We start from the raw sequence: 25461 nt of genomic DNA, 5'->3' as shown, positions 1-25461 counted from the left end.
ACCTTATAGATTAACATTTGAAGGTCTTATATCATTACGGTGAAGTGTGCAGTTGGCTCTTTCCCAAGAGCTGTGCTTGAATTGCAACTCCACGGAGGTCAATACACCTACCTGGATCATAATGCCCGCCTCCAGAGATTAAAACTAACCATCCATTAGATTTAAATGAGTATTGTCTCAATCATACTTTGGTGTTTTCCTCACTCCAAATCTCTCCTCTCTGTCACGGTTCCCAGCATTCAGTAATTTGAAAACAATTTGTTCTTCTCTGGGTTTCACAGTGGATTGTCTTGCCTGATCCTACACTTGAACGGACTTGGCCTCATCATTTAGTCTGTCAGCAAAACTCTCCAACCTTTGCTTCAGTCTATAATAGTCCAGAGCCACGTGGCTTGGTTGCACCTGCAACATTAAATACACATCTCCTTATAGTTTGTGTGGGTGCAGGAGGCAAGGGAGGAAATGGAAAGTGAGAGTGGATTTGACTGAAAAATGTCATATTCTGATGGGTCTTGATAGGGTGGATCACACGAGACCTCAGATGCTAGGAATCCTTAGCAAAGCACACAAAATTGCTGGAGGGACTCAGCAGGTCAGGCAGCATCAGGTCAGGAGGGAAATGAACAGTCGACTTTTCAGGCGAGACCCCTTATTAAAGAATGATGTGAGAAGCTGGGAGGTGATAGGTGAATGATGCAAAGGGCTGAAGGAGAAGGAATTGGATAGGAGAGGACAATAGTCCATGGAATAAAGTAGGTGGGGAACCATTGGGAAGAGATTGGCAGGCTGTGGGAAGGGGAGGTGAAGAGAGGGAGTGAGAGGGCCACAGGAATCAGATCTCACTAATATAGAGGAGCCCTCACCAGGAGCACCTGATGCACCAAATACTACCAGCAGACTTCTTGCTTCTGTTTTCCTCCCCCCTTGTTTCCCATCGTTCCTGTGGCCCCCTCACCCATTGTCTTCTACTTTCTTTCCTATCCTCATTCCCTACTCATCACCTGCCTCTGCTTTCCCCATCTCCTTCCCTTTATTTCATGGTCTGTGCCCTCTCCCATCAGATTTCTGCTTCACCCTGCTTCAGCTCTCTCACATCATTCCCTTTCATCCACCACCCCCCACCCATCTACCATACCCCCCCCCTCACCTGAGTCTTGTTGAGGGTCTCGGCCAGAAACATGGACTGTCCATTCATTTCCATGATGCTGCCTGACCTCTGAGTTCCTCCGGCATTTTATGAGTGTTGATATTTTTAGGGTAATTTGTGTCCACCACCACACAAAAAGCAGTGAATCTTTAGCCAGAGGATGGTGAATCGGTGGAATTCATTGCCATGGTCGGCAGTGGGGGCCAGGTCAATGGGTATATTTAAAGCGGAGGTTGATAGATTCTTGATTATTAAGTATTTCGAAGTTTATGGGGAGAAGGCAGGAAAATGGGCTTGAGAAGAATAATCAGTCATGATGGAATGGCAAAGCAGACTCGATGGACCGAATGACCTCATCCGCTGTGTTAGAGTCCTTACGGTCCTACGTAGGGAGGATGTTTTCATTTGCGGGAGAATCAAAAACTAGGAGATTTAATTTTAAAAATTTGTACTGTTTCAGAGTTTTCCAGTGGTGGAAACAAGTCGAAGTTTGAAAGGTTGTCTTCGTTGGGACGCGCGGGTCGGAATAGTCACAGAGTGTGTGTTCCTGCTGGTTTTAACTCTTGTTGATGCTCCCCCTCGTGGCGGAATGGACTCACTGCGAATTAATGTGACAACGGAAGACAGGGGTAGCTGAAAGATTTCCAATTCAGGCTTCCTATCATTCATTCATATCATGGCTGCCTCGCTATATACTCCCGTTAGCATACATTGCTCTGTACCTTGACACTTAACCCTACTACTGTTCTCAGTCTCTTAAACCACCAGCGATACTCTGTGGAAAATGGTTCCAGATTTCCATTAACTTTTGCGTGAGAAGGTGCTTCCTGAGTTTGCTTCAGAAAGTCTGGCTCCTGCTTTAAACTTGCATCTTGTGTTGTGCACTCCCCCAGCAGAGGAAATGGTCTCTATCTTCCTCAATAGCGACCTTTAAAGTAATTTCTTGGAGCCTGCCTCAAGTACAGGAAATGGAGACCGTGTCCAACGTGTCCTAATGAGTTATCTGTGCCAGATTCAATATTATTCCGGGGAAATTTCAGGAAAATATTTGCCTGGCTTCAATCTTCACTTTGCATTAGTACTTGTAACTCTCCTTCATGGCAGGAAGCATTAACATGCAGCCAACATGGGCCAGATGTCAGTTCAGGGTCATGTATGATGTTGGTCACGTGCTTCCAGTACTGTGCACATCTATATAGCTGGAGCACCTGAAGATTTTGCACACGAATGTATTTGTCAATGTGGAGCAGAGAGCGAGTCTGGTGGGAGCAAAGGATGTTGGGAATGCTGAGGGTGGAGTGTCCCGGTCTGGGTGTGGGTCAGGTGACAGAGAAGGAGTGGCGCGGATGCAGACGCACCCTACGCTGAGACGCCAGACAAGGTCATTTGATTTCAAACAATTGCTTTATTGATCATTAAAAATGTTTCTCTGGTGCTTCCTGCTCCCTTCCCCTTTCCCCAACCATGATTCCTCTCCCCCGCCCCCTTCCCACTTTCAGTCCACAACTGTCCATGTCAGAATCAGGTTTATCATCACTCCCATATGTCATGAAATTTTTTTTGCGGCAGCAGTACAGCGCAGTACATAAAGTTACTACGGTGCAAAAGTCTTAGACACCCCAGCTATATATCTGTTTCTGAGCGTTTTGCACAGTAGTGCAGCTCTAGCATGGTCCAATCATGTGGAGCACCTGACAGCATAGCTCAGGACAGGTACAGCATGGGTCTGATACAATACAGGGCATGGGTCAGGTGAAGTGAGGGTTATCGGTACCAAGTGTAAGTCCGTTTTACAATGATGCAGCGTGGATTAGGTTCAGTGTACACTCAGTACAGCACGGATCAAAATAAAACCGATCAGTTAAAGACGATCAGTCAGTTGAAATTCCGGGCGGGGATGGCATGAGAAAGTCAGATGGAGTTTGAATCAGATTCAACGCAGTTTCGGTACTAAAGCTGTCACGGTGGCCTGGGAGAGTCAGGGAGAGCTTGGCTAGGTCGTAGGCAATCGGTACAACATCTGATTGGCTCATGGAGGAGAAGATAGCTAGACTTCACATTGTGAGCTGTTTAAAATGTGGGCACAGGGTCTCAGTTAATAAGCTTTTTATGTGATTCCATGCTCTCTGCCTTCTACCCCAGCTCCTATTAGTGCTTACAGCAGTGAAACAGTAGAGAGCCCATTGGATGTTGCTTGCTAGACTGTACAGCAGCAAGAAGTGATGGAGACATTTGGCACCCAAGTACCGAGGTGTAATCAGTGGCAAGTTGAAACCTTGGTGATTCCAGAGTTATGGAAAGACACAGAGTGAACAAGGACGGCTAGGGATGGCAGGGCGAGGCAAATGAAATATATTCTATTTTTAATTTTTACTTATATTATTGTAATTGGAAATACAGCATGGTAACTGGCCCTCTGGCCCAACAAGCCTGTGCCGGCCAATGAATCTACTCACCTGTACAGCTTTGGAATGTGGGGGGCACCTGCAGTCACGGGGAGAATGCATAGACTCCATACAGACAGCGGCGGCAACTGAACCAGGGTCGCCGTTGTTGTGACAGTGTGACGCTAATCATAACACCGTAAGGATCAAGTGGAGGAATGAGGGAGGGGAGAAGAGGAAATTGTGCAGATTAGAGACAGGGAGAATGGGGACGGAGAACAGGGGAATAGAGAGCATGGAATAAGAAGTATGGGGAGGATGGAAGTCTGTTGGATGAATGGGGAAGAGCATGGAGGAAAAATGTAGGAGGTCGGCTTCTCAGGGCCAGCTATGATTTGTGCGTGAGGGGAGCTTGAAGGATCTGCACTTGGCCTTCTTTCCTCTCCCTCGTTCGGCTGCTGGCCCCGGCTCAGAATGCTGAGCCTCAAAGGCCCTCTTCCTCTTTCATTCGCTTCACGTCTTGTACAGTGGTGAGATTCTGCTCAGCTCCAGCCAGTGGAGGCATGTTATTTGGTAACTGGCCACTCTAACTTGCCCTTGGCCTAGATTTGCGGCAGGAGAATTGGGCGCGCCAGCAAATAGGTGGGAATGTGAGAGGGAAAATGGTGAACAGTTTACAGGGGAGCTGAAAAGCCTGGTCCCATTCTGTATGACACTGCGAGCCTAAGTGCACTTTGCCACAGTTTACTCATTTCTGCCTTAGACTTGCACTTGACTGGAGAAGTATACATGCAGCAATGTCCCACTATAATCACTCTGACCGTAACTTCCGTCCTCAAGATAACATCTTGAACAGGAGTCAGCCAACATCAGCGTGAATAAAAATGCTTGTCGCCGATCATATGCTGCAGAATGTATAGGATGCTTGTAGGTAATAAGGACAGCCAAAGAGGGCTCAGACATCGTTGGAACCCTGTACAGCAGCCTCTATATAACATGGTTCATTGTAATGTGCTCTATATCACAGTCAGTACAATAACAGACTCCTGTCATTCTAATACTCTGTATATACCAACCCTCACTCCATTTTTAATATTATGTAATGTGGCATTCTCTGTGTAGAATCCCTCCCCTGTACCATATGCTCCATAACGTCCCTTTGTTATCACAACTTTGCACAGAAACTTTCAATTCAACACAACCATAATCACTAATCAATTCTCTGCATTAACTCCTCTTCATACTTACACTATGTGAATCCCCTACACTGTAATACTCTGTGTAATCCTTTGCTCTGGTTCTCTTTTATACAATATTCAGTGAATAACCATCCACTTCTATGACAGAGCATTCTATTCTCTCAGTCAGTCTGTATAATCCTCCTCACTGTAAAATATCTCTGAATACTAATACGTAATGTCACTGCCTCTCATCAGTCACATTACTGTAAGACTCACTCTGTGCAGACGTTACCAGAACACTCTTTGTAGGACATATATTCTGTATAAACTTTCCTCTGTAGTAGACTCTGTAATGATCTCCACGTTGTCACAAACGCTCATGGATGTTCATACTCACTATAAACTCTTGGAATGAGCCCTGCATTACATGTACGGCCAACCCGTCCTCGTGGTAACAGCTCAACCAGGCCCTTCAATCCATTATGTTCATGCTGATCCATTTCTATAGCCTACTTTCCTGTAGCACAACCATCGAACTATTTTCTTTTTTTTGTATTTTTATTGAAATTTATCATCAAACAAATATTTCCATAAGATGTATTTCAGTTACTGTACATATATATCATATATTCATATTTGTCACAAATCTCCACATAATAATTATCTGAGGTATACACATAGAAAGGAGAGGAGAGAAAGAATGATCAAAATAAGAAAACTAAGTACAAAGTAGGGAGTGATTTTTTTTTACAACATATTCATTGACTTGTGAGAATAAAATCAGGCCTATGAGGTGTTATGTAGTTAAACCATTTTTCCCAGTATGAATCAAATTGTTCCAACATATGATTTGCAGATGCTGTTATCTTCTCCATTTTGTAAATGTCCATTGTAATTTCCATCCATACATTTAAAGTTGGGCTCTCCTGTGATAATCATTTCCTGGTAAGGGCCTTGTTACCAGCCACCAACAGTATATTCATTAAGTATTTATCTCTTTTCAACCATTCTTGAGGTATATATCCAAAATATATGGTCTTACTCTCTAAGGCTATTTCACATTTAAAATGTCTTGTAGGGCATTGTGTATCCCACTCCAATAGTCTTTGATAATGGGGCATTCCCAGAAAATATGATAATGGTTTGCATTTTGATTTCCACAATTTCTCCAGCAAACAGGGAGGTTACCATCATAATGGGATTTCTGAGAGGGTGTAGTAAAATACATTATCAAGTTTTTCCACCCGAACTCCCTCCATTTCTGTGAACTGGTACACTTCCATTGATACCTCCATATTGTTGTCCATTCTTCCTCAGATATAATTATCCCTCCTTCCTTCTCCCATTTTGTTTTAATGTATGAAGTCAAATGTGCTTTAAGATTTGACAAACCCTTATACACGCTTGAAATGATTCTACTACCATTATCTGAATTATATGCTTTTCTAAATAGCTCTATCAGACATGTACTTGCCTTGGTTACATTTTTAACCGTCCTGTTAATATACTGTCGCATCTGTAAATACCAATAAAAGTCTTGTTTTTCTAACAAGTGTTTCTCTTTGAGCATTTCAAAACTGAACAGTGTTCCTTCTTTCATTATATTGCAAAGAACTGTTATTCCTTTAGCTGTCCAGTCCTTAAATCTAGCATCCAGTTTGTTCGGCGTAAAATCTGAGTCATCTGCACACCATTTAAGAATTGCAACGTTTCTCTCTAGTTTATATCCTTTTATAATAGTCTTCCACATTTTAAGAGTCCATTTCACCCATGGGTTATCAATAGTATTTATGTAACTTTGTAGGTTGTTATCAGCCAAAATTGCCTGTATGGGGATGGAAAATATCCTCTCCTCAATGTTTTTCCACTGAGCGTCATATGACGGGTCATATCACAGCTCTCAACTGCGCTGCAAAATAATAATCTCTAAGAGAAAGTAGGCCCCATCCCCCCTTTCCATCAAACTATTTTCATTGTAATATTTTGTGTATAACTTCTCCCACACTCTATTATCACTCTCTGCAGCTCTTTTGTACAAACAGCCCTAGATCATACTTTCTGTTTAACCTATTCTGCCCTGTATTACTCTCAATATATTCCCACTCATTGTAACCTGCCAACCTGACTGTGATATAACACCCAACACACTGTAAAGTTCTCTGAACAATCACAGTCCATTCCATAACCTTTCCTTTCCTATTACCTGTATAATCTTCATCACTGTAACTCTCATGGTATAAACTATGCTGCAAATGTAACAATCTTTGCTTCTCCCACACTGTTAAGTGTTTTGTATTATCCCTATTGCACTTTCAAACTCATGATGTGAAACTTCTTGTAAGCTGGAAGTTCTGGTTAATAATAAATATCGAGAACATGAGATGGAGTCCTTGAAAGTAAGTCAGTTGGTTGTGGGAACACTTTAGTGATGGGGCAAGTGAAACTGCGTGATGGCTGAGGGGTAGTAACTGTTCCTGAACCTGGTTGTGTGAGTCCTGAGGCTCTTGTAGTCCCTTCCTGTTGGCAGCAGTGAGGAGAGAGCACATCCTGGATGGTGGTGGATCTCTGACAATGGGTGCTCTTGTCCTGCAACGATACTCAGTGTAGATGTGCTGAAGGGTGGGGTGGGCTTTACCCAGATGGACTGGGCCGTATCCACTACTTCTTGCAGGATCTTCCATTTAAGGGCATCAGTGTTCCCGTACCAGGCTGTGATGCAGCCAGTAAGTATTCTCTCCATTACACATCTATAAAAGGTTGTCAAAGTTTGAGATGTCATGCCAAATTTCTGGAAGCTCCTAGAGATGTAGAGGTGTTGCCAGGCTTTCTTTGTAATTGCCCTACATGCAGGGTCCAGGACAGACCCTCTGTTCTGAAATATAGTCCACACAGAACCGCTCCTTCACTGTTACATGCCCTGTATGAAGTTCCTCATTGGAAAACCCTCTGAAAATCCTCTCTCATCATAACAATCTCGAAACCATGCCACTCACTGTAACTTCTCTCAATGTTGTACGTTCTTTATCAAATAAAAACAAGAAGTACAGTAATTTCTGAGAAATGAGAAACAGAATTAATGGATCATTAACCTGCCAAATTAGTTTAAGCCCACCCGAGCAACTCTAGCCAACCTGCCCACAAGGATATTGGCTCCGTTGGGTTTAGGTGTAACTTGACCCTTTTATACAAGTCATAACTTCCCCAGATGAGATCCCAATGTTCCATAAGTCTGAACCCCTGCACCCTGCACCAGTTCCTCAGCCACACATTCACCCACAAAATCATCCTATTCTTACCCTCACTGGTGCGTGGCACAGGCAGCAATCTAGAGATTACTACCCCAGAGGTCCTTTTTCTCAGCTTTCTACCTAGCTCCCTGATGCACCATCAATAACTCACTCTGAGACGTAAAGGTGAGATATCGGCTTTTATTGACTGGAAGAAGGAACAAGCAGTGAGTGACCACCATACTACATCCTGGAGACTGAGAGGCCGGACTCAGGCCTTGATCGCCTTTATACAGGGGTCTGTGGGAGGAGCCACAGGGGCAGTCAGCAGGGGGCGTGTCCAGACAGGTATATGTAGTTCACCACATTCCCTAAAGTCTCTCTTCAGGACCCCCTCACCTTCTCTACCCATGTCATTGGTGCCAATATGTACCAAGACCTCTGGCTGCTCACCCTCGCCCTTGAGAATGCCATGGACCCTTTCCAAGTCATCACCAATCCTGGCACCAGGCAGGCAGCATGCCACCTGGTGAGTGATGACCCAGTGAAGATGCAAGCAATGTTGGGTCTTATTCTGGCAGAAAAGGGGGCTGAATGCACCGTGGTGAACACTTAGGAAATAGTGATTATAATACTTTAAAATTTGAGTAGCTGCAGAAAAGAAGAAGAAACATTCCAAATTAAAAATAAATGGGCAGAAACCCCTTTAATACTATGGGAGGAGATCAAGTCCTGGTGATGTGGAACTGTAGCTGAACAATGGACTGCCTTTTGGATTAAGAGAAGCACACTCCCAAGAGGAGTAGAGGAAGGGCAAACAAATCCTCAGAGTTCCCTACACGATGAAAGAGGCACAGAGGAAACGGAAGTACGCAAATAAAATGGTTTGATTACGAGTGAAGCTTGTTTATGGCAGAAATGGAAGTTTGCATATGGATTCTGAAGATGTGTTACTAAATGAATACATCTCTCTGTCTTCACCAGGACAGAGGGTACTTCCAGTTTAGGAGTGAAGGTAGCTGAGACACTGGATGTGTTAAAATTGACAGCAGAGAGAGTGAGGTTGGGATAGTGAGTGTGAGTCTTGAGCACAGCACAGTGAGCAAGGGCTTATGCTGAAAAGAGTCACACGGGGAAGGGGAAGCAGTAGGAGGATTTTCCTTGTGTTCAGAACTCGATTGTCCCTAGGTTGACTGTTGACTTCCCGGAATACTTGCTCTCCAAGAATGCTGAAGCATACAGAAATGGAAAAGTCCATAATCCGCTGCAGAATCTTTTCCTTGTTGAAATGGGAATATTCTCTCTGAACTTGCAAAGCCCGCAATTCATTACAAAATCAGAAGCCTGCTGTTGAGGATCTGAAATCCCTCTGAGCAGAGAACAGAGAGGGAGGAAAGCTGTGAACATTGGTGGGGAGATGCCAGTGCATTTGCAGGAACCCTGGAGTAGAAGCTTCTGACAGGGGAGAACTATTGTACATGACAGATGTTTACATCTTACTTAATTTAGAATGTTGCGAAGGTCTAAGAGTAGTCAAAGGATTTTCTCTGTAGGGTCTTGTTGCTATGGGCAACAGAAAATAAGTGGATGTTGGTCTGATGAAGAAATGCTTTTCCTGCTGCAGAAGTTTGTGTAGCAAGCGGCTTGACTGTGCTCTCTTCATTACTTATTTATTTTATCAGCTGGATCCCGGTTCTCACTCTCCTCGGCAAGTCCACAGACCTGACTCAACCACCATCAGCAGTGTAACGGCAACTTAATCTTGACGGATGTGTTGTGTAGATTTGCCAGAATGAAACCATGAACTCCAAGGGTTAAATTATAAATTGAGATTACAGAAAGGAGGCTTGCCTTCGCTGAAAGGCATTCACTAAAATCTAGAAGGATAAATGATGCATTGATCAAAGTTTTTAAAGCACTAATGCGAGTTGTGAGGGTAGATCTGAACAGACCATCTCCACCAGTTGGAATGTCAAGATTTAGCGGGCATAAGCCTGGAGCAAGATCTTTCTTGAACAAAGTTAGGAAACACTTCTGCTTCAAAGGGCTTGAAAAATTTTGAAGTTCTCTTTTAATTAATACCAGATTAATTGATAAAATTTAAGGCTGGATTGATAGTTTATGTTAACTCAGATTATTGAGGGCTATGGGGAAAAGTAAGCCATGGATTATGTGTGATTTTACTGAATAGCAAGACAAGTTTTTGGGCTGAATAACTTGCTGTGCCTGTTCTCTGTTCCAGGAATATTTGTTTATTTATTGAATTGTTGTGATACAGGGTTGGATAGGCCCTCCTGGTCCCTTGGGTTGCGCAGCCCAGCAATTCCCCGATTTAACTCTTGCTTACTCATCGGACAATTTACAATGATTAATTAACTTATGTACCCGTCTGCCTTTGGACTGTGGGAGAAAACTGGAGCACCCGCAGGAAATCCATGCAGTCACGAGGAGAACATACAGACTCCCTACAGTGCAGGAATATAGAAAGTAGGCCATCCGACCCTTTGAGCCTACACCACCATCCAACAGGATCACAGTCAATCTTCTGTCTCATTACACGATTTCCCACACAATATCCATATCCTTACTTTTCCTTAAAATACAGTGTTTTGATTAAACTCAGCAACTCAGCCCTGGCAGCGCTCTGGAATAGAAGGGTTAAAGATTCCATACAACTCTTTCTTCCCATCTTAGTCCGACCACCCTCCTTCCCCCGTTCAAGAGTTCTTGACATTTAGCACACCACGTTCTCGCGGAGACACCGGATTGCTTTGAGGCAGAGAGAGTTTAAGAGAAGTGAGCGAGGACAGTTGGCACATTTAGTGCATCATAGTTCCCTGGGGGCACAGATTGCTTGGAGGGAGAAAGAGTTTAAAAAAAGTGAGTGGGGGCAGTCGGCATATTTTGCGTGCCACAGTCCTGAGGAGAGATTGGATTGTGCATAATTAGACACTTGACAAGATCCAATGAAAAGAAGTTAGGCTTAAGTGGAGCAGCCATTGTGTGGGTGGGGATCTGAGGATTAGAGGGAAGCTAAGTTTCCTTTCATTGGATCACTTCAGTACATTCCTCTTCTTCCTCCTTGCCTATTGTTGTCTATGAGGCACTTAGGGTCTCACCCTCCACTCTTTCAGCTACCCTGCAGGGAGATGTACACCTTCCTGGTCCAATGGGGACAAGGCCTGGCTCTCCTGGTCACTTGGATTATTGTTCACTGCAAAATCAGGAAGGTTAGAGGGCATGAAGAACAGGAGCAGGGGCAGAGCTAATCGAAACTGTTCTACCACTCAGCAGAATTAAGACCAGCCTGATTCAGGCCTCAGCTGTGTTTCCATACCCGTTCCTTCGACGTAATTCTGGACTCTCCAATAGACTAAAGATCTAATTATCTCGGCCCTGAATGTGTTGAAGGACAGTCGGCAAACGACACTGTTTTACATGAAGAGCAATTGCCTCAAAAGGAGCAGGAATCAGGAAGAAAACCCCATCTATGAACCTAACACTTATCCAATCCGACAAAAAGTGATACCCATGGCAATCACTTAAGGGTTCTGCAGAGCAGCGATACAGAGAAAACCATTAGTAAATAAGATAAAGACATACCTGGGAGTTCTGGGCATGATCTAGTGATGAGTTGGTGACCACATTATCTGTCAAACTGCAGTGTTGGAGATGTTACTTATGATCCTTTTTCTTCCCAGCGTCACAGCTAACCTATTTTACCTTCCTGGCATCCCCCTTCCCCCCCACCACACACAATACCACATTCCTCAGCACCCAAAAACACCATAGAGTTGTGGAATCATGGAGCAGTAACCTGCCTGGTCCCATCGACCGGCACCTAGCCCTCCATACCCCTTCCATACATGTAGCTATCCAAATTTCTCTTAAATGCTGAAATCAAACTTGTATCCACCATTTGTGCTGGCAGCTCGTTCTACACTCTCATCATCTTCAGAACGAAGAAGTTTCTCCTCATGTTCCCCTTCAACTTTTGACTTTTCATCCTTAACTCATGACCTCTAGTTGTAGTCCCAATCATCCTCAGTGGAAAAAGCCTGCTTGTGTTTTAGAGTGTGGAACAAGTGGTGCACGTGAGCTCGAATTCTACATTTAAGAGACGTTTGGATAGGTACATAGATGGTAGGGGTATGGAGGTCCACAGTCCCGGTGCAGGTCAATGGGATTAGGCAGTATAAATGGTTTGGCATGGACTACGTGGGCCGAAAGGCCTGTTTCTGTGCTTTACTTTTCCATTATCTAATAGGGGATCTGTATCACACTCTGTCTAGTTGGGACTTCTCTCTACTGATTAAAGAAACTTTCCTGAACACATTTGACAAACTCGTTCTCATCCAGCCCTTTTACAGTTTGGGAGTCCCAATCAATATATGAAAAGTTAAAATCATCTACTATCAGATTCATGCAGCAGTCTGCAATCTCTCTATCCATTTTCTCTGAATCTTGCAGACTACTGAATAGTTTTTAATGTAATCCCATTAAAATGGTCATGCTTTCTTATTCCTCAGTTCTACTCAGAAAGCCTCACTAGATGAGCTCTCTGGTCTGTCCTGACTAAGTACTGTTCTGATATTTTCCTTGACTAGTAACACCACCCCTCCTCCTTTAATCAATCTTGATCTATCACATCTAAAACAATGGACCCCCAGAACATTGAGCTGCCACTCCCGCACCTCCTGAAACCAGGTGTCACTAACAGCTACAATGTCATTATTCCACATAATGTCGTAATCCATGTCCTAAGCTCAACCACTTTCCGACAATCCTCCTTGCATTGAAATATATGCAGCTCAGAACATTAACCCACTATGAACATTGGTTAACCTTTCGATTCCTGCTGTTGTATATATGCTTAACAACATCTTTCTGTACAACCTATTATCTTTTCAGGCACTCTGTTTCCCATCCCATTGCAACTATTGTTTAAAAACCCCCATGGCTCCCCCCCCCCGCCACGTGCAACACTAGCAGACCTTACATCTCGGATATCAGTCGCCCTTCAGGTGCAAACCATCCCTAATGTACAGACAGGTCCCACCTTCCCTGGAAAAGAACCCAATGATCCAAAAATCTGAAGACCCCCCTCCTGCACCAACTTCTTAGCCATGTGGTAAACTGTATGATCTTTCTATTTCTAGCCTCACTGATATGTGTCAAAGGCAGCAATCCTGAAATCACAATCTTTGAAGTCCTGTCCTTTAACTTAGCACCTAACTCCCCAAACTCACTTTGCAGGACCTCATTATCCCTCCTACCCATATAATTGGTATCTTCATGGACCATGGCCTCTGGCTGCTCAAAGTCCCACTTAAGAATGTTGTGGTCTTGATCAGAGGTGTCCCTGACCCTAGCACTCGTGAGACAACAAACCATCTGACAAGCTTGTTCCCATCCACAGAACCTCCTTTCTGTTCCCTTAACCAATGAATCCCCTATCACCACAGCTCACCTCTTCATCCCCAATTCCCTTCTGAGCCAGAGAGCCAGGCTCGGCACCGAGAGCTCTCAGCTGTGACAGCTGCTGGGCCATGCACCCCATCAGGATCCAAACTGCTCTACCTGTTATTGAGGATATGGTCACATGGCCGCCTATCCCCTTTCCCCCTCCGGTTGGTCGCCCAGTAGCCTGTGTCTAACTATCTCCTCCCTGTATGCCCTGTCGTTCAACCCCTCAGCCTTCTTAATGATTGGGAGTGTTGAAAGTGTTGAAGGAGTGGAGGTCGAGTGTGTGCGAACAGTGTTTTTTAGAGCATTAGGTAATTATCAATATTCCACAGGGAGATTTATATGTGGTAAATGATGTTGGTGATGCTGCAATATATCTTTATGCTATTTGTATCCATATTATTGCAATAGGTAATTTGTCATTCTTTGCTACACGCTGACAGCAAGAATATAAGAAGTATTTTAGAAGCAGGTTCACTTACTGCTGTCTTATTTTTTCTTATATAATAACTGACCCCTTGTCTTTCACAAGCAGATTTTATGCGGATGAGTGCTGCCAGTTTAACCTTAATAAATTTAGCAGCTGTGTGAGTGTTGGGAATGGAATATTTTCCAATTACATCACCAAAGACTCATGGGGCAGGTATAGCATATGTTAAATGCAGTGTAAAATGCACCATCAAACACTCCCGGGGCAGGGGCAGCGCAGTTTAGAGAGAAGGGGTGAAGCTTCCACTACATTTCCCCTCTAATGCTCTCAGAGTTAACAGAGAATGAAGTAAATTCAGAGTAAAGCTCCCTTTACAGTGTCCCATCAACCATTCTTGGTACAGCCTGGATTACATTCCGAGTGTACATATCTCTCTATACACTGCCTCATTAATATTCAGAGGGGAGAGTAAAGCTCTTCTTCATTGTTCTGTCAAAAGCTCAGTAGATGTATAGACCTTTGACAAGCTATTGTTACTGTCGTCATTCTGTCAGGAAGAGCATGAGTTAGGTAGCAGGAAAAAAAAGTGGATTCAATGCAGAACACAGTTTCCCCATATGGGCCCATCAACTGCTACTAGTGCCGGCTGAGTGCAGGGTGAATCTCCCATGGTGACCTATCAAAAAGACACAAGACAAGAGTTAAGCAGTACAACTCCCTCTGTACTGCCCCATCCAATGAGCCCAGGAGAAAAAGTGGAAAAAAAGAGTTGATCTCCCTCTACAATGTCTCACAGGGCCTGGATAGCAGAGGTTATTGGTATTAGTTGCTACTCATATTGACATACTGCTTTTGTTGGCATGTCATCCAGTGAGATCATTCTGTGTATAAGTAAACCGAGTTAGTAAAAGGTAAAACACAATACAGAGCATGGTTTGTAGTCACACTGAAAGTCCAATGCACGTTAAAATAAGTACATAGTAATGCTCCCTCTGTGCTGTTCCAACAAATCCTCCCAGGACAGGGACGGGGCAGGTTAGATACCAACGCTGGCTCATCAGATTCTCAGAGGACAGAGCAGGTCACCCTCTCTGTTGTTCAATCAGAAGCCCATTAAGCTTCTGGAAAGTGAGTTAGGTACAGAGTAAAGCTTTCTCTGCTCTGTCGCTACAAACACTCCCAGTGCAGGGACGCTGTACTGTAGGTTGTGTTAATTAGTAAGGCCAGAAGCCAGTCAGTATGGAGCTGCTGAGTAGTGTCACACCTGACTCATTCAATTCCAACCATGGCATGGCTGCACGAGTAACCGTATCAGCTCTGGGAGTCCTCAATATGCATGGAGAGCTGATTCTGATCTGACCCTAGACTGGAATGCAAACAATACTCTGTAACAAATCATTCTGTGTGTTTCTCTTTCCCCTGAATTATTGTCATAATCTTAAATGGATCACTTCATCCATATTCACAACTGCCTCTGACATGTCACTTTGTATCTTCTGAAGTTACCATGGATTGGCCATACTTAACTCTCGTCGTGAGCCTGCTAGGAGCACCCATCTAAACCGAAGGAACATTTTCTTAAAACTCTGCATTGCAGCTATTGCTTCAACATGCAAACAGTGACCTTTCATGTCTCCTCTCCAAACAGAAATACCCAGATCTGCTGGAATTTCATTTAACTATGTGTGAGCATAAGCAATATCATAAATCTTAGTTCAGGCTCTACCTTACTCCTCACACTATACCACTGTCTTTCCCCTTCACTTTCCGCAGTTCCTTCTTCCAGCCTTTTCTATCAGGTGCCTGAAGCCTCCCCTTCATCTCCAGCTCACTGATTACAACGCTGTTTCAGTAACTTCTGCTGCAGCTATTCAATCACACTCTCGCCTGCTGGACGGTCAGCATGTACTTCCAACTCCTGAAAGGCTGTCCTTAATTCACTGTGCTCCTGAGAGTCTCAATTATTTTCTTCCATTCTCTCCTTACCTCCTTCCTTAATTTATTCTATGATGTTGTAGACTGGGAGAGTGAACTAAGTGCACCTTGTCTCCACTTCTTTTCTTTCTTCTATTCTTTCCTGCCTATTATCTGGCAATTCTTTTTTTCAGTCTTTCCATTACTTCATCTTCTCCTGCAGCTTTGTCTCATTTACCCCAGTATTTCATTTATCCGCTGTTGCGGTTCCAACTGCTGTGTTCCCTGCCTATGTGCTAAAAGACATATAGGTTTATCCATTTCTGATTTTTCTTCACCTTAGGAGTTTCCTCCCATTCGTCAGCCTCCTTGATAGGATCAGTCATGGCTGCAATGACACAGACCCAGTCTCCTTTCAGTGATAAGTTCTTTCCCAACTCTGCTCACGACCAACTTCCAATTTCAGCACCCTACATTGTTTATCAAACCTGGAGATACTGCTCCCTCATGTACAGTATATTCCCTGAGTTTGACCTGTGTGGGATAAAACTACTCAAGACTCACAATGAAACATATACCTGAGCTCTGTTTATTAAAACTCAGTAAGTGGTCCACTAAATTATATAAGACAATATTATATAATATAATATGAGTACTAATCAAGAGCTACCTACAGAGAAAGTAGAGTTCAGGTAATGAAATAAAGTGGAAGGACCACATCAAGGTAAACTGGCAGATCAAGAGCTCATCTTTTAACGTATGAAACCGCTCCTTTTTATGCTAAATATCAATGATTTAAGATGATGGAATAGATGGTTTTGTTGCCAGGTTTGGAGATGATACTAAGATTGGTGAAGGGGCAGGTAGTGTTAAGGAAACAAATAGGCTGCTAAAGGACTTAGATTAGGAGAATGGGCAAGAAAGTGGCAAATGAAATACAATATTGGAAAATGCGTGATCATGCACTTTGGTAGAAGAAATAAATGTGCAGCCTATTTTCCAAGTGGGGAGAAAATCCAAAAATCTGAAGTGCAAGGGGACTTGGGAGTCCTTGTGCAGAACACCCTAAAGGTTAACTTGCAGGTTGAGTCGGTGGTGAGGAAGGCAAATGCAATGTTAACATTCATATCAGGCGGTCTAGAATACAAGAGCAAGATGTGGTCCTGAGGCTTTATAAGGCACTGGTGAGGCCTCACCTTGAGTATTGTAAACAGTTTGTGCTCCTCATCTGAGAATAGATGTGCTGGCATTGGAGAGGGATCCAGAGGTGTTTCACAAGGATCATTCCAGGAATGAAAGGGTTATCATATGAGGAATGTTTGATGGCTCTGGGTCTGTACTCGCTGGAATTCAGAAGGATGAGGGGAATCTCATTGAGACCTTTTGAATATTGAAAGGCCTAGGCAGAGTAGATGTAGAAAGGATGCTTCCCATGGTGGGGGAGTCTGGGACAGGAAGGTACAGCCATTTAAACTAGAGATACAGAGAATTTTTTTTTGCCAGAGAGTGGTGAGTTTGTGGGATTTATTAGGTATAGGAGGTTCAGGACTTCCTGCTGCTGTAACCTGTCTACTTCAAGGTTTGACATGTCACGCGTTCAGAGATAGTCTTCTGCACGCTACTGTAGTAATGCATGGTCATTTGAGTCGAAGCAGACTGGCCATCCTTCTCTGACCTCTCCCATTAGCTCTCTCAGTGTTCTTGCCACAGAACTGCCACTCACTGGATATTTTTGTACCATTCTCTGTTGTAGTAGGAGATCAGCAGTTCTTTGAGATATGCAAAACACCCCATCTGGCACCAACAATCATACCATGGTCAAAGTCACTTACATCACATCTCCTCCCCAATCTGATGCTTGGTTTGAACAACAGCTGAACCTGTTGACCATGTCTGCTTGCATTAGTTATGTTTTGAGTTGCTGCCGCATAACAGGCCGATTAGATATTTGTATTAACAAGCAGGTGTACGGCTGTACCTAATAAAGTGGACACTGAGTATTTCTTTAATTTTTAACTATAGCTTTAAGTTCAACTCTCACCAATGTCCCTCTGATTTTGAATACAACTTATTCTGGTGGTGATTTGAAGGAGACCACTTGAAGGAGTCACCCAGCACCTCTAAGAGAGATCCATTCTAGCTGCCTTCCACTACAGTCCTATTGTTCACATGGTTCAACCCCAAACCCACCTTTTTAAAATTAAAAAGAATTCCAGCATAACTATTGATTAATGTAAGCTTTCCCCTGCTGATTGAACTGTTTGCCTCCTGTCTATTTCTTATGACTCTGTATCATTTGATTGAATTATTTCTTGTTATCACTTTCTCAGGAATGTTTCATGACGTTAAGAAACCTGAACTTAACAACACCTTGGAAAGTTCCACAGGCAGTCCGACTCCAGAGGCTCTGTAAGGTCAGTGTCTTTGAGCTCATCTCGTTTGTGGAAAAGGCAATCTTTCTTGCAGAATCTTTGGCAACAGCTCGTTTTATAAATGCTGTTAAGAAGTCCCTTGGCTCCTCATAGCATACTGGATGGAACACTTGGCCAGTTTTTAGGTGGTGTTTGTTGTTGACTTCATGTGCAGATCCAATGTGCAGATCCAATCATTGTCATCCCCTTGGTCGTCGCTCCAGTCTCAGGGATCTACGGGAAGGTGGATTTCTTCCTGAGCACTGAGTAGGTATTGTCCCTAATCCACAATAAGCAATCACCATAGGCAGGACCTTCCTGTTGGTGGACTACACTAAAGGCCTAAAACAGTGGGTTTTTTTTGCAAGTGCTTCACCCTCTGCATAGCTGGGTCTCACCCCATCTATGTCATCTGGGGCAGGTAAGTCTGGGAACACCATAATCACCCTCTTCTCTGAGGGAAAGACTTTTGTGTCTCTCCTTACACAAGCCAACTCTTTACATAGCTGGTGCATCAGGGGGGCACAAAAGTGAATTTTGGTGCCTAGTTCTTGGGTACGTCCTATCACATTGTCTGGAGCATGCAGTAGATATGGTGTGATGGCATGACTGCAAGAAGCTGAGACCTGTCCCATCGCCCAGGTTGACAGTTCTATCTGATCACCCTAGGGTAATTAAAGAGATCAAAACATACAATGAAATGTGTCAGTTGCGTCAAATCAAATCAGCAGGGATTGTGCTTGGCAGCTTGCAAGTGTCAGCACCAACATTGTATGCCCACATCTCGCTAACCTTAACCGGACATCTCTTAGAATGTGGGAGGATACACACAAGCTCACAGGGAGAAGGTACAAACAAGCTCCTTACAGCCAGCGACAGGATTTGAACCCTGATCTTACAGCTGGTGCTGTGATAGCATAACACAAACTGCTACATTACCTGTGCCACCCCTTGCCTCAACTGATGCGGTGGGCGTGGAGATGGAGCTGTAAGACTTCTCAAGGCGACCATTGTGCAGGAGGTACAGAAACCTGAAACACCACACCATCAGGTCCAAGAATCTGTTACTTCCCTTCATCTATTAGTTCTTGAGCCAACACACACAACCTTAATCACTACTGTTTAGCAACACAATGACCACATCGACTATTTTCAATAAAATGGACTTTTTCCTCTTTTCCAGATATGTTACATTATAAAATTACGTGAAATAAATATGGATCTGATTCCTTTGAGTCCAATCAAGGAATTGAAAAAAAGAAAAAAAAGCAGGAATGAATCCAAAGGAATTATGTCATCTGATGTGGGATACAGGAGCCCATTACTGATTAAAGTTGGAGAATTTCCAAGTGATATTAGGAACTTATCTTTCATGGAATTGATTATGAAAATCAAGAATCCTCATCCCAAAAAATTTGGATGCAGGGATCAATAAAGATTTTCAAGACTAGGATTGATATGAGTTGTTTGACAGAATGGCACTAAAGTGTATAAATTAAATGTGGTAAGTGTTAATTATCTTCAGATCAAACACAACCTGATTGAAGGCTCAAATGGCTGAATTCCTCTTCCTATTCTTCTGTTCTTAACCTGCTAATGAATTTAGCCATTCCATATAACCATATAACCATATAACAATCACAGCACGGAAACAGGCCATCTTGGCCCTCCTAGTCCGTGCCAAATCCTTAATCTCACCTAGTCCCACCTACCCGCACTCAGCCCATAACCCTCCACTCCTTTCCTGTCCATATACCTATCCAATTTTACCTTAAATGACACAACTGAACTGGCCTCTATTACTTCTACAGGAAGCTCATTCCACACAGCTATCACTCTTTGAGTAAAGAAATACCCCCTCGTGTTTCCCTTAAACTTCTGCCCCCTAACTCTCAAATCATGTCCTCTCGTTTGAATCTCCCCTACTCTCAATGGAAACAGCCTATTCACGTCAACTCTATCTATCCCTCTCAAAATTTTAAATACCTCGAACAAATCCCCCCTCAACCTTCTACGCTCCAATGAATAGAGACCTAACTTGTTCTTTCCCTTGTTTCTAGTTTCTCCATTGCCATTGTCCAGTCTCCATCTCCATTGTTAACATTCTCCAGTCTGTTAAGTGCATTCCACCAATTCTGGGCTCAGGAACATCAGCAGATGCTATCGTACCAGCTTTGTCAAGGCCTATCCTTCAAAATCCAGGATCCAGCACCCTCTTTGACATTTTACCATCAGGCCGGAGACTCTGATACATAAAGACAAGAACGGTCAGGATGCGAAACAACTTCTTCCCTCAGGTCTTTATGCTTCAAAACTTCCTGCCGCATTGCATTCGAAATGTCGCTGGATAATTTGTACTGCCCCTACAATATTTAATTTATGCACTTTACTTTGTTTATCTTTGTGTAATTTATTTGTAGATTTAATTCTTACTTTCCTAAGTTATTGTGTGCTTTATGTGTGTTATGTGTACTACTGTGTTTTACACCCTGGTCTGGAGAAACGTTGCCTCGTTTGACAGTATACACGTAAATAATTAAATGACAAGGGACTTGTCTTGAACCTGAACATGAAGTTTCGCTTCTTCCCAATTATAAAAAATAATAGTTAATCATTTAGGTGCTTGCTGTCTATTTTTTATTATAGTTCAGTGAAATATATTGGCATATATTACTTTGTTAAGGGTTCCAAAATTACAAACTGTTGTTAAAAGGACACTTACACATGCTGGAATGACCAGGGTTCATCCCCGAAGACCATGCCAGGGGTCTATGGATGCACAAGTTCACCATTTACATCCAAAATGAATATTGGTGCTTACAGACCAACCTCTGATATCACAGCTTGCAGAGTTAGATAACAGAAGTAACAAAGGTTCCTGTTTATCTAAGACCATTTGTTAAAGCTTAATATTCTCAGCTAATTTGCTTCCTTCCTTTTAATCACCTTATCAATTTATTCAATGTAAATGAACACATTATTACACAGTAATCAAAGGAGACAAGGGAAATTAATCACTGTACTGCTCGGAGCCACAGACCAGATATTGTGCTCAAAGCTGTGTGACTGCAAGACTTTCAGCTCATCAGGGTGAAGGATGTCGGATCTGGTCTTCAAATGTTCCATGCCTCATTGTCAAGGACAGGTCGGAGAACGAGTTAGTTACACAATCAAGCTTCCTCCATGTTGTCCCAGCCAACACTCTCAAAACATTTGAAACCATTTAGTTCTTTTTTTAGCTATCAATTCTCCACACAGTTTTGTGTAATGTGAAATTTTATTAAGGTGAATTATATTTTACTATGAAATCCAAGTGCTTATTAAAGTGCAGAAAGGCTTGATGCTTATCAGATACAGAATGTTACGGCCTTCCTTGAAAGGCTTCTGCGGGGAGCTGCCACATTAAAAGGAACGCGTGTATTTTTGGAATGTAAACCATTCATTATCCTGGTATTAAATAAATGTGTTTCTATTAATGATAAAATAGAGGACTGATCTGCATCATTTAGATAATGGAACCCAACCAAATTAATTCTGTGGGGCAGTAATGGAGAATGGATAGCTCAGATTTGCTGTCTTCAATCTGTTGCTGCCTGTTCTCTTGGAGATATCCTGGTCTGTGTCGCATGATAATAGTTTATGTTTATTATCCAATTTCCCACTGACTACTGGTTCATTTCCAGTGAGCCATTTACTCCGTCAGCTGACAAACTTCATTCCAATTCCACAAATTGCTTTTGTTCTCGGTCCTCAGTGTTATGAATTGGGTCGAGCCTGTGTTTGCAAAACAGCCCAGCCGTGGGATGTTGTTAAGGCTTAACTTCTGTCGCAAGGTTCAGCACTGAGCATCTATACCATTCCCAATCTATGGGGTGGGCAGACAGTCTGGTTTCATCTCCTAACACCATTCCCAAGCACCTCACCACCTCCCACCTTGTGCCTCTGCACTGGCGTCGGCCCAGACACTGCTCTGTAAGTTGGAACTAAAATATCACACAACACCCGACAATCAAAGAAACAGCTTCTGAACCTATTCACCAGTGGTTTGTTGTAGAAAGTTTAATATACATTACTACGCATTAAGTCCTCGTTATCTTTTGATTGCTTTCTGTGGAGCTCTGCACTCAAGAGGTCAGGCAGGTATAATTTTGTACTATATCAATATTCATGTACGCACTGAGGAACCAATCATTGCATAAATATGTTGATGAGGTTCCATACCTCACTGAAAGAAATTTACTTGGAACTCCCAGAATCTTGTTCTGCATGTGTTTATAAGTTGACTGTTGGATTAGTTTAGCCATTTACAGATCCTGCTGTCCTGAACTACAGACTATTTCAAGCATGTTTTACTTAGCAAGAAACATTTACTAAGGCATTTTGTCCCGAGCATCAGCTGGGAAATGGAGCACAATCTGCAGTGTGGGATCTCTTTGAGAGTGGAAATGGCAGCAGAGGGACAGCTGATGATATTTCTTCACCTGTGCAGTGGCGGACTAAATGTAAGTTCCACTGAGATCTGTTTCCACCTTGCTGTTGCCTTTTCTAGTGACCATCATACCCAGCCCTCATGGTTCACGCACGCCCACCCTATTCCTCATTCATATGCCTCAGCTTGGCAGCCTCCTCCAAAAGCACAATGAAGTCTTTTTGTGGCCCCAGTTCTAATGTAATCCATCCCTGTGCCTGCGGAACCAAAAAAGTACAGGTTACTGGAAGAGCTCACTGGTCAAACAGAATCTACAGAGGCAAAAGGTGTAAGTCATCATTTTGCATTGAGACCCCACGTCAGCAATGAGTGGGAACAGGAAAGATTGCCAACACAGAGCAACATGGCTGTGGGGGAGGAGTTGGTTTTGGACAGAAACTGGTCGGTGAAAGGTTGTACGACTTGGGCCAGGCATGGTGGGCAGATGGACCAAGGTGGAGTAGGGAGCTGGACAGAGGTGCATCAACCTCAAACTTGCACCATCTTCTACTTTCCGGTCGACCATGACCACTAACAGATACACACTGACATGCCCTGAACCGTTACAGGTCTCATCACATTAGAACATTTTTCCTCCACACCTTACATCTTCAATAGTGTCTCAATCCCCACACCGCCCAGTTCTACTGCTTATCCAAGATCCATAAACAGGACTGCCCTGGAAGGCCCATTATTGCTGCCTGCCCTCATCTCATTGATTTGTCATACCTGGAATACAGTCTACACTCATCTTGTGCCTTCCCAATAACATCCAGGACACCTCTCATGTCCTTCACCATCTCGATAACCTCCAACTTCCTGGTCTTAACTGGCTCATCTTTACATGGATGCCTGGAATCTATAACATCTATCTCCCACCAGGAAGAGTTTAGGTGTAACATACCCCCAACTTTTTCTTTGCTACATGGATGACTGCATTGGTGCAATTTCCTGGACTCATACAGAACTTACTAATTTCATCACCTCAACCACCACTTTTCATTTTCTAGGTCTCTCTGTCTCCACCTTAGGAGACAGCCAGCTGCTGATATTTTCTACAATCCCACTGACTGCCAGAGCTACTTTCACTACACATCCTTCCACCCTGCCTCATAAGGATGCAATCCCTATCTCACAATTTATCTTTTTCTACAACATCTGCTCAAGACCAGACAAAGTGCAATACCTGTCCATATACCTCCCATCCAGGGATACAGTCAGCCCTTCCAGGTGAGGCAGAAGTTCATCTGCACCTCTTCTGACCTGGTCTACTGTGCCTGGTGCTCCCAGTGTGACTTCCTCTTCACTGCTGAAACTAAGGGTAGGTTAGGCGATCATTTTGCGAAGTACCTGAAATGGCCACCAGAGATTTTCAGATGGATGTCACTTCAACTCTCCCTCCTACTTCCACACTGACCTGCCCTCTCCTCTGTGGTGAGGCCAAATGGAAATTGTGGAAACATCTCATATTTCACTTGGGTAGCTTAGAACCCAATGGAATGGACATTGAACTTTCCAATTACATGCAACCCTCACCCCTGGTAATTTCCTCTCACGTGCACTCACCTGTCCATCTTGTGTTTTTTTTAGAGATACAGCACGGTAACAGGCCCTTATGGCCTAATGAGCCCGTCCGTGCCTCCCAATTACCTCCATGTGACCAGTTAGCTTATTTATACGTACACCTTTAGAAAGTGGGAGGAAACCCACGTGGTCAATGGGAGAGCGTACAAAGCCCTTACAGAGAGTGGCGGAATTGAACCCGGGTCACTGGTGCAGTGATAGCATTACGTTAACCACTACGGTACTATCTTTCCTGTTTCATCTTCCTTTACTCATTCCTCCCCCTCCCCGACCTAGTTCTATTTCCTATCGATCCCTCCCCATCTGATTCCACTTGTCACCAATAGGTTTCTGTCCCACCTCTCTTTTCCCACCTGGTTACACCTGCCCGTCACCCCCTCCCGATCCATTCTATCAGTCACCTCCCACCTCCTGACCCATTCCCCATCGCACTGTTTTAACTTTCCTGTTCCCTTTCACTCCTAATGCCAGGTCTCGATCCACAACAGCATCCTCGATCCTTTAAACTCCAGCATCTGTGGTCTTCTTTGTCTTCCTCCTGTGTCTACAGACCTGTACTGACATTTAATTATGGTTGTGCAATTCTCCCGTGGACTTGCTTCCACCTACTACTATGATGAAAGCTCCTCCATAATTTGAACCTCTCCAGATTTTATCCCTCCACGACTGATGGCTATTCCTTCAGCTGCCAAGAATGTAGGTTCCTGTACCTTTCTGCACCTCCATCTCTCTCACCTTATTAATTTGGGGCGGCATGGTAGCATAGAGGTCAGTCCAACGCTTTGCAGTACCAGTGACCTGGGTTCAATTCCTGCTGCTGCCTGTAAAGAGTTTGCACGTTCTCCCCATGACCACGTGGGTTTCCTCTGGGTGCTCTGATTTCCTCCCACAGTCCAAAGACGTATCGGTTGGTAGGTTAATTGGTCTTGTAAATTGCTCTGTGATTAGTCTAGGGTTAAATCGGGGTGTGGTGGGGTGGAACAGCTCGAAGGGCTGGAAGAGCCTATTCCCTGCAGTATCTCAATAAATAGATATATGAAATAGAATCCTCCCTTCAATAGGATTCTTCTTCCAAGCTTTGATTAGCTGCTTTCATATCTCTTTGGATGGCTTGGTTAATATTTGTTTCCTTTAAATATCTTTAGAGCCTTGATGAAGGTGTTAGATGAATGCAAGGTGTTTTTCAGACAAATCCTTGCATTGGGATTGTCAGTATGTTAAGTTAGCAAGGTGTACAAGTTTGGAATAA

General features: G+C 43.5%; 1 long non-coding RNA gene across 1 annotated transcript; it reads left to right on the top strand.

Annotated features, from left to right (window-relative positions):
- Nucleotides 1-2467: 2467 nt before the first annotated feature.
- On the top strand, nucleotides 2468-21596 carry LOC132399409 (uncharacterized). Its single transcript, XR_009513991.1, has 3 exons — nucleotides 2468-2528; nucleotides 18080-18163; nucleotides 19344-21596. It is a non-coding gene; the product is annotated as an uncharacterized LOC132399409 (long non-coding RNA).
- Nucleotides 21597-25461: the final 3865 nt, after the last annotated feature.

This window comes from Hypanus sabinus, chromosome 9 (assembly GCF_030144855.1).
Source record: "Hypanus sabinus isolate sHypSab1 chromosome 9, sHypSab1.hap1, whole genome shotgun sequence".
Classification (NCBI taxonomy): Eukaryota; Metazoa; Chordata; class Chondrichthyes; order Myliobatiformes; family Dasyatidae; genus Hypanus; species Hypanus sabinus.
This window is presented reverse-complemented; position numbering and strand designations above follow the sequence as displayed.